This window comes from Scomber scombrus, chromosome 18 (assembly GCF_963691925.1).
Source record: "Scomber scombrus chromosome 18, fScoSco1.1, whole genome shotgun sequence".
NCBI classification, from domain to species: Eukaryota; Metazoa; Chordata; class Actinopteri; order Scombriformes; family Scombridae; genus Scomber; species Scomber scombrus.
Window position 1 is genome coordinate 25,159,995 of NC_084987.1, and position 9,103 is coordinate 25,169,097.

Sequence of the window (9,103 nt, forward strand, 5' to 3'; positions counted from 1 at the left end):
CCCCAAAAATATGCAAAAAGATTTTTTTTCTGAAATGACTGTTGTAGTATGATTATCAGGTGACCCTTGTTGTGTATCATGATTTTGGTCATCCTACACTGTATAATATTAACGCTATTGACGATTTTTCACAATAAAATTCCCCAAAAATATGCAAAAACACATTTTTCTGAAATGACTGTTGTAATATGATTATCAGGTGACCCTTGTTGTGTAGCATGATTTTGGTGAGTATACAGTGTATAATATTAACGCTATTGACGATTTTTCACAATAAAATTCCCCAAAAATATGCAAAAAGATTTTTTTTCTGAAATGACTGTTGTAGTATGATTATCAGGTGACCCTTGTTGTGTATCATGATTTTGGTCATCCTACACTGTATAATATTAACGCTATTGATGATTTTTCACAATAAAATTCCCCAAAAATATGCAAAAAGATTTTTTTTCTGAAATGACTGTTGTAGTATGATTATCAGGTGACCCTTGTTGTGTATCATGATTTTGGTCATCCTACACTGTATAATATTAACGCTATTGACGATTTTTCACAATAAAATTCCCCAAAAATATGCAAAAAGATTTTTTTTCTGAAATGACTGTTGTAGTATGATTATCAGGTGACCCTTGTTGTGTATCATGATTTTGGTCATCCTACACTGTATAATATTAACGCTATTGACGATTTTTCGTAATAAAATTCCCCAAAAATATGCAAAAAGATTTTTTTTCTGAAATGACTGTTGTAGTATGATTATCAGGTGACCCTTGTTGTGTATCATGATTTTGGTCATCCTACACTGTATAATATTAACGCTATTGATGATTTTTCACAATAAAATTCCCCAAAAATATGCAAAAAGATTTTTTTTCTGAAATGACTGTTGTAGTATGATTATCAGGTGACCCTTGTTGTGTATCATGATTTTGGTCATCCTACACTGTATAATATTAACGCTATTGACGATTTTTCACAATAAAATTCCCCAAAAATATGCAAAAAGATTTTTTTTCTGAAATGACTGTTGTAGTATGATTATCAGGTGACCCTTGTTGTGTATCATGATTTTGGTCATCCTACACTGTATAATATTAACGCTATTGACGATTTTTCACAATAAAATTCCCCAAAAATATGCAAAAAGTTTTTTTTCTGAAATGACTGTTGTAGTATGATTATCAGGTGACCCTTGTTGTGTATCATGATTTTGGTCATCCTACACTGTATAATATTAACGCTATTGATGATTTTTCACAATAAAATTCCCCAAAAATATGCAAAAAGATTTTTTTTCTGAAATGAATGTTGTAGTATGATTATCAGGTGACCCTTGTTGTGTATCATGATTTTGGTCATCCTACACTGTATAATATTAACGCTATTGACGATTTTTCACAATAAAATTCCCCAAAAATATGCAAAAAGATTTTTTTTCTGAAATGACTGTTGTAGTATGATTATCAGGTGACCCTTGTTGTGTATCATGATTTTGGTCATCCTACACTGTATAATATTAACGCTATTGATGATTTTTCACAATAAAATTCCCCAAAAATATGCAAAAAGATTTTTTTTCTGAAATGACTGTTGTAGTATGATTATCAGGTGACCCTTGTTGTGTATCATGATTTTGGTCATCCTACACTCTATAATATTAACGCTATTGACGATTTTTCACAATAAAATTCCCCAAAAATATGCAAAAAGTTTTTTTTCGGAAATAACTGTTGTAGTACGATTATCAGGTGACCCTTGTTGTGTATCATGATTTTGGTCATCCTACACTGTATAATATTAACGCTATTGACGATTTTTCACAATAAAATTCCCCAAAAATATGCAAAAAGATTTTTTTTCTGAAATGACTGTTGTAGTATGATTATCAGGTGACCCTTGTTGTGTATCATGATTTTGGTCATCCTACACTGTATAATATTAACGCTATTGACGATTTTTCACAATAAAATTCCCCAAAAATATGCAAAAAGATTTTTTTTCTGAAATGACTGTTGTAGTATGATTATCAGGTGACCCTTGTTGTGTATCATGATTTTGGTCATCCTACACTGTATAATATTAACGCTATTGATGATTTTTCACAATAAAATTCCCCAAAAATATGCAAAAAGATGTTTTTTCTGAAATGACTGTTGTAGTATGATTATCAGGTGACCCTTGTTGTGTATCATGATTTTGGTCATCCTACACTCTATAATATTAACGCTATTGACGATTTTTCACAATAAAATTCCCCAAAAATATGCAAAAAGTTTTTTTTCGGAAATAACTGTTGTAGTACGATTATCAGGTGACCCTTGTTGTGTATCATGATTTTGGTCATCCTACACTGTATAATATTAACGCTATTGACGATTTTTCACAATAAAATTCCCCAAAAATATGCAAAAAGATTTTTTTTCTGAAATGACTGTTGTAGTATGATTATCAGGTGACCCTTGTTGTGTATCATGATTTTGGTCATCCTACACTGTATAATATTAACGCTATTGACGATTTTTCACAATAAAATTCCCCAAAAATATGCAAAAAGATTTGTTTTCTGAAATGACTGTTGTAGTATGATTATCAGGTGACCCTTGTTGTGTATCATGATTTTGGTCATCCTACACTGTATAATATTAACGCTATTGACGATTTTTCACAATAAAATTCCCCAAAAATATGCAAAAAGTTTTTTTTCTGAAATAACTGTTGTAGGTCGATTATCAGGTGACCATTGTTGTGTAGCATGATTTTGGTGAGTATACAGTGTATAATATTAACGCTATTGACGATTTTTCACAATAAAATTCCCCAAAAATATGCAAAAACACATTTTTCTGAAATGACTGTTGTAATATGATTATCAGGTGACCCTTGTTGTGTAGCATGATTTTGGTGAGTATACAGTGTATAATATTAACGCTATTGACGATTTTTCACAATAAAATTCCCCAAAAATATGCAAAAAGATTTTTTTTCTGAAATGACTGTTGTAGTATGATTATCAGGTGACCCTTGTTGTGTATCATGATTTTGGTCATCCTACACTGTATAATATTAACGCTATTGACGATTTTTCACAATAAAATTCCCCAAAAATATGCAAAAAGATTTTTTTTCTGAAATGACTGTTGTAGTATGATTATCAGGTGACCCTTGTTGTGTATCATGATTTTGGTCATCCTACACTGTATAATATTAACGCTATTGACGATTTTTCAAAATAAAATTCCCCAAAAATATGCAAAAAGATTTTTTTTCTGAAATGACTGTTGTAGTATGATTATCAGGTGACCCTTGTTGTGTATCATGATTTTGGTCATCCTACACTGTATAATATTAACGCTATTGACGATTTTTCGTAATAAAATTCCCCAAAAATATGCAAAAAGATTTTTTTTCTGAAATGACTGTTGTAGTATGATTATCAGGTGACCCTTGTTGTGTATCATGATTTTGGTCATCCTACACTGTATAATATTAACGCTATTGATGATTTTTCACAATAAAATTCCCCAAAAATATGCAAAAAGATTTTTTTTCTGAAATGACTGTTGTAGTATGATTATCAGGTGACCCTTGTTGTGTATCATGATTTTGGTCATCCTACACTGTATAATATTAACGCTATTGACGATTTTTCACAATAAAATTCCCCAAAAATATGCAAAAAGATTTTTTTTCTGAAATGACTGTTGTAGTATGATTATCAGGTGACCCTTGTTGTGTATCATGATTTTGGTCATCCTACACTGTATAATATTAACGCTATTGACGATTTTTCACAATAAAATTCCCCAAAAATATGCAAAAAGTTTTTTTTCTGAAATGACTGTTGTAGTATGATTATCGGGTGACCCTTGTTGTGTATCATGATTTTGGTCATCCTACACTGTATAATATTAACGCTATTGACGATTTTTCACAATAAAATTCCCCAAAAATATGCAAAAAGATTTTTTTTCTGAAATAACTGTTGTAGTTCGATTATCAGGTGGCCATTGTTGTGTAGCATGATTTTGGTGAGTATACACTGTATAATATTAACGCTATTGACGATTTTTCACAATAAAATTCCCCAAAAATATGCAAAAAGATTTTTTTTCTGAAATGACTGTTGTAGTATGATTATCAGGTGACCCTTGTTGTGTATCATGATTTTGGTCATCCTACACTGTATAATATTAACGCTATTGACGATTTTTCACAATAAAATTCCCCAAAAATATGCAAAAACACATTTTTCTGAAATGACTGTTGTAATATGATTATCAGGTGACCCTTGTTGTGTAGCATGATTTTGGTGAGTATACAGTGTATAATATTAACGCTATTGACAATTTTTCACAATAAAATTCCCCAAAAATATGCAAAAAGATTTCTTTTCTGAAATGACTGTTGTAATATGATTATCAGGTGACCCTTGTTGTGTATCATGATTTTGGTCATCCTACACTGTATAATATTAACGCTATTGACGATTTTTCACAATAAAATTCCCCAAAAATATGCAAAAAGTTTTTTTTCTGAAATAACTGTTGTAGGTCGATTATCAGGTGACCATTGTTGTGTAGCATGATTTTGGTGAGTATACAGTGTATAATATTAACGCTATTGACGATTTTTCACAATAAAATTCCCCAAAAATATGCAAAAACACATTTTTCTGAAATGACTGTTGTAATATGATTATCAGGTGACCCTTGTTGTGTATCATGATTTTGGTCATCCTACACTGTATAATATTAACGCTATTGACGATTTTTCACAATAAAATTCCCCAAAAATATGCAAAAAGTTTTTTTTCGGAAATAACTGTTGTAGTACGATTATCAGGTGACCCTTGTTGTGTAGCATGATTTTGGTCATCCTACACTGTATAATATTAACGCTATTGATGATTTTTCACAATAAAATTCCCCAAAAATATGCAAAAAGATTTTTTTTCTGAAATGACTGTTGTAGTATGATTATCAGGTGACCCTTGTTGTGTATCATGATTTTGGTCATCCTACACTCTATAATATTAACGCTATTGACGATTTTTCACAATAAAATTCCCCAAAAATATGCAAAAAGATTTTTTTTCTGAAATAACTGTTGTAGGTCGATTATCAGGTGACCATTGTTGTGTAGCATGATTTTGGTGAGTATACAGTGTATAATATTAACGCTATTGACGATTTTTCACAATAAAATTCCCAAAAAATATGCAAAAACACATTTTTCTGAAATGACTGTTGTAATATGATTATCAGGTGACCCTTGTTGTGTAGCATGATTTTGGTGAGTATACAGTGTATAATATTAACGCTATTGACGATTTTTCACAATAAAATTCCCCAAAAATATGCAAAAAGATTTCTTTTCTGAAATGACTGTTGTAGTATGATTATCAGGTGACCCTTGTTGTGTATCATGATTTTGGTCATCCTACACTGTATAATATTAACGCTATTGACGATTTTTCACAATAAAATTCCCCAAAAATATGCAAAAAGATTTTTTTTCTGAAATGACTGTTGTAGTATGATTATCAGGTGACCCTTGTTGTGTATCATGATTTTGGTCATCCTACACTGTATAATATTAACGCTATTGATGATTTTTCACAATAAAATTCCCCAAAAATATGCAAAAAGATTTTCTTTCTGAAATGACTGTTGTAGTATGATTATCAGGTGACCCTTGTTGTGTATCATGATTTTGGTCATCCTACACTCTATAATATTAACGCTATTGATGATTTTTCACAATAAAATTCCCCAAAAATATGCAAAAAGTTTTTTTTTCGGAAATAACTGTTGTAGTACGATTATCAGGTGACCCTTGTTGTGTATCATGATTTTGGTCATCCTACACTCTATAATATTAACGCTATTGATGATTTTTCACAATAAAATTCCCCAAAAATATGCAAAAAGATTTTTTTTCTGAAATGACTGTTGTAGTATGATTATCAGGTGACCCTTGTTGTGTATCATGATTTTGGTCATCCTACACTCTATAATATTAACGCTATTGACGATTTTTCACAATAAAATTCCCCAAAAATATGCAAAAAGTTTTTTTTCGGAAATAACTGTTGTAGTACGATTATCAGGTGACCCTTGTTGTGTATCATGATTTTGGTCATCCTACACTGTATAATATTAACGCTATTGATGATTTTTCAAAATAAAATTCCCCAAAAATATGCAAAAAGATTTTTTTTCTGAAATAACTGTTGTAGGTCGATTATCAGGTGACCATTGTTGTGTAGCATGATTTTGGTGAGTATACAGTGTATAATATTAACGCTATTGACGATTTTTCACAATAAAATTCCCAAAAAATATGCAAAAACACATTTTTCTGAAATGACTGTTGTAATATGATTATCAGGTGACCCTTGTTGTGTAGCATGATTTTGGTGAGTATACAGTGTATAATATTAACGCTATTGACGATTTTTCACAATAAAATTCCCCAAAAATATGCAAAAAGATTTCTTTTCTGAAATGACTGTTGTAGTATGATTATCAGGTGACCCTTGTTGTGTATCATGATTTTGGTCATCCTACACTGTATAATATTAACGCTATTGACGATTTTTCACAATAAAATTCCCCAAAAATATGCAAAAAGTTTTTTTTCGGAAATAACTGTTGTAGTACGATTATCAGGTGACCCTTGTTGTGTATCATGATTTTGGTCATCCTACACTGTATAATATTAACGCTATTGACGATTTTTCACAATAAAATTCCCCAAAAATATGCAAAAAGATTTTTTTTCTGAAATGACTGTTGTAGTATGATTATCAGGTGACCCTTGTTGTGTATCATGATTTTGGTCATCCTACACTGTATAATATTAACGCTATTGATGATTTTTCACAATAAAATTCCCCAAAAATATGCAAAAAGATTTTCTTTCTGAAATGACTGTTGTAGTATGATTATCAGGTGACCCTTGTTGTGTATCATGATTTTGGTCATCCTACACTCTATAATATTAACGCTATTGATGATTTTTCACAATAAAATTCCCCAAAAATATGCAAAAAGTTTTTTTTTCGGAAATAACTGTTGTAGTACGATTATCAGGTGACCCTTGTTGTGTATCATGATTTTGGTCATCCTACACTCTATAATATTAACGCTATTGATGATTTTTCACAATAAAATTCCCCAAAAATATGCAAAAAGATTTTTTTTCTGAAATGACTGTTGTAGTATGATTATCAGGTGACCCTTGTTGTGTATCATGATTTTGGTCATCCTACACTCTATAATATTAACGCTATTGACGATTTTTCACAATAAAATTCCCCAAAAATATGCAAAAATTTTTTTTTCGGAAATAACTGTTGTAGTACGATTATCAGGTGACCCTTGTTGTGTATCATGATTTTGGTCATCCTACACTGTATAATATTAACGCTATTGATGATTTTTCAAAATAAAATTCCCCAAAAATATGCAAAAAGATTTTTTTTCTGAAATGACTGTTGTAGTATGATTATCAGGTGACCCTTGTTGTGTATCATGATTTTGGTCATCCTACACTGTATAATATTAACGCTATTGATGATTTTTCACAATAAAATTCCCCAAAAATATGCAAAAAGATTTTTTTTCGGAAATGACTGTTGTAGTATGATTATCAGGTGACCCTTGTTGTGTATCATGATTTTGGTCATCCTACACTGTATAATATTAACGCTATTGACGATTTTTCACAATAAAATTCCCCAAAAATATGCAAAAAGATTTTTTTTCTGAAATGACTGTTGTAGTATGATTATCAGGTGACCCTTGTTGTGTATCATGATTTTGGTCATCCTACACTGTATAATATTAACGCTATTGATGATTTTTCACAATAAAATTCCCCAAAAATATGCAAAAAGATTTTTTTTCTGAAATGACTGTTGTAGTATGATTATCAGGTGACCCTTGTTGTGTATCATGATTTTGGTCATCCTACACTCTATAATATTAACGCTATTGACGATTTTTCACAATAAAATTCCCCAAAAATATGCAAAAAGTTTTTTTTCGGAAATAACTGTTGTAGTACGATTATCAGGTGACCCTTGTTGTGTATCATGATTTTGGTCATCCTACACTGTATAATATTAACGCTATTGACGATTTTTCACAATAAAATTCCCCAAAAATATGCAAAAAGATTTTTTTTCTGAAATGACTGTTGTAGTATGATTATCAGGTGACCCTTGTTGTGTATCATGATTTTGGTCATCCTACACTGTATAATATTAACGCTATTGACGATTTTTCACAATAAAATTCCCCAAAAATATGCAAAAAGATTTTTTTTCTGAAATGACTGTTGTAGTATGATTATCAGGTGACCCTTGTTGTGTATCATGATTTTGGTCATCCTACACTGTATAATATTAACGCTATTGACGATTTTTCACAATAAAATTCCCCAAAAATATGCAAAAAGATTTTTTTTCTGAAATGACTGTTGTAGTATGATTATCAGGTGACCCTTGTTGTGTATCATGATTTTGGTCATCCTACACTGTATAATATTAACGCTATTGACGATTTTTCACAATAAAATTCCCCAAAAATATGCAAAAAGATTTTTTTTCTGAAATGACTGTTGTAGTATGATTATCAGGTGACCCTTGTTGTGTATCATGATTTTGGTCATCCTACACTCTATAATATTAACGCTATTGACGATTTTTCACAATAAAATTCCCCAAAAATATGCAAAAAGATTTTTTTTCTGAAATGACTGTTGTAGTATGATTATCAGGTGACCCTTGTTGTGTATCATGATTTTGGTCATCCTACACTGTATAATATTAACGCTATTGATGATTTTTCACAATAAAATTCCCCAAAAATATGCAAAAAGATTTTTTTTCTGAAATAACTGTTGTAGGTCGATTATCAGGTGACCATTGTTGTGTAGCATGATTTTGGTGAGTATACAGTGTATAATATTAACGCTATTGACGATTTTTCACAATAAAATTCCCAAAAAATATGCAAAAACACATTTTTCTGAAATGACTGTTGTAATATGATTATCAGGTGACCCTTGTTGTGTAGCATGATTTTGGTGAGTATAC